This window comes from Pan troglodytes, chromosome 2 (assembly GCF_028858775.2).
Source record: "Pan troglodytes isolate AG18354 chromosome 2, NHGRI_mPanTro3-v2.0_pri, whole genome shotgun sequence".
NCBI classification, from domain to species: domain Eukaryota; kingdom Metazoa; phylum Chordata; class Mammalia; order Primates; family Hominidae; genus Pan; species Pan troglodytes.
The window spans coordinates 150,781,059-150,782,712 of NC_086015.1; the positions used below are offsets into that span (position 1 = coordinate 150,781,059).

At 35.6% G+C, this 1,654-nt stretch overlaps 1 pseudogene; it reads right to left on the bottom strand.

Moving 5' to 3' along the window:
- Positions 1–548: 548 nt before the first annotated feature.
- LOC470957 (nucleophosmin-like) lies at positions 549–1,397 on the bottom strand (annotated as a pseudogene).
- Between the last annotated feature and the right edge of the window lie 257 nt (positions 1,398–1,654).

Sequence of the window (1,654 nt, forward strand, 5' to 3'; positions counted from 1 at the left end):
TATAGAAGAATGAAGTAAGAGTGGAGGATTGTCAGCTTTCTTTTTGTGGATGGGACTCCAAAGTCAAACACAATATTCATATTCATAGTTGAGAATTTATCTTATTTTGTTAAGCCTAATACGTCGTCCTTTGTAAGACAAAAACATTATTTTATATTTTTATTACAGTTAAACTATGACTCAATGATTTACTAGTCCTTGTATATTTTATTTTTATTTGTATAAAGAGCTCTTAGATCTACTCATATTTTTTAATTAAAATATTGAGTTTATTTCACATGTATATTTTTGTCTCCCCACAATATCCATGTTTGACCACCACTACTACTATGTCCTGTCATAACATTCTATACATATTTAAAACCAAGCAAAGGGCAGAGTTCAATCTTTACAAAACTAAACAGGCATTTTTGACAACATATTCTTGGCAATGGAACCTGAAGAACATTCATCAAACACAGTAGGAGAATATAAAGGACAGCCAGATATCAACTGTTAAAGAAATGAAATAAGATGAAAAATTTTGCAAAACTGTTTAAATTATATTCTTAAAGCGACTTCCTCCACTGCCAGAGATCTTGAATAGCCTACTAGTCAGTCATCCAAAAGCAATTATTCACATAATTAATGAACTTGACTTCCACTTTGGGAAGAGAACCATCTTTCTCTATACTTGCATACATTTTTGTCTTCATATCTTTTGTAGACGTAAGTCCTTTGGGCATTTTAGGAGTTTTTTTTTTTTTTCCTGTTTTTTGAAGGATTCTTGACGTTTTGATCTTGGTGTGTTGACAGTTTCGAATCTTTTCTATTCTGCTTTGATTTTTTTTGCATCTTTGGCTGGCACATCTCATGTAGATTTCTTCACTGGAGCTTTTCCTTCAGTTTCCTCATCATCAAAATCATCATCATTTTCATCGGCAGTAAGTTTTACTTTATCCTGTGGAACCTTGCTACCACCTCCAGGGGCAGATTGCCTTCCAGACATGCCTAAGAGTTTCACATCCTCCTCTTTTTCATCTTCTGACTGTGTGTCTTTCTCCCCAGCTACAAAGTGCTGTCTACTAGTATGCACTGGCTCTGAACCATGCTTCAACTCTAAGACCACAGGTGGTGTTATTTCAAAGCCCCAACGGAAACCGTTGGCTATACAGACATTTTCAAAGTCACCGGTGCTACTTTAATTGGACTGCCTTCATAATTCATCGCCTCTGCCTCAACAATGTGTAATTCATCCTTTGCACGAGCCCCTAAACTCACCATTCTTAAGGATATCTGGCGCTCATTTTCATCATTATCCACTTCAAAGTGATCATCTTTGTTGACCTTTAGTTCAGAATTGAAAAGATAGTTTAGGGTCTCAAGGGGCTCATGTCTATGTCCATCGAATCTTCCATGGGTGGTGGCACACACATAGGTGGGAGAGAAGGCAGACAGAGATAAAAGACTACTGTTCCAGAAAACAGCTGCACAGGATGGAATCACAAGAAGGAACATAGTTTTAAAGATACCATATATCACTTTGGGCACTTATAAACAGAAAAATAAAAGAGCAATAAATTAATTAAGATATTATTAAACCTTATTTACATCTGAATTCAGATTAGTGATTCACTATTTGGTTCAGAATTGTTGATGTCCATGTTAACTCGCA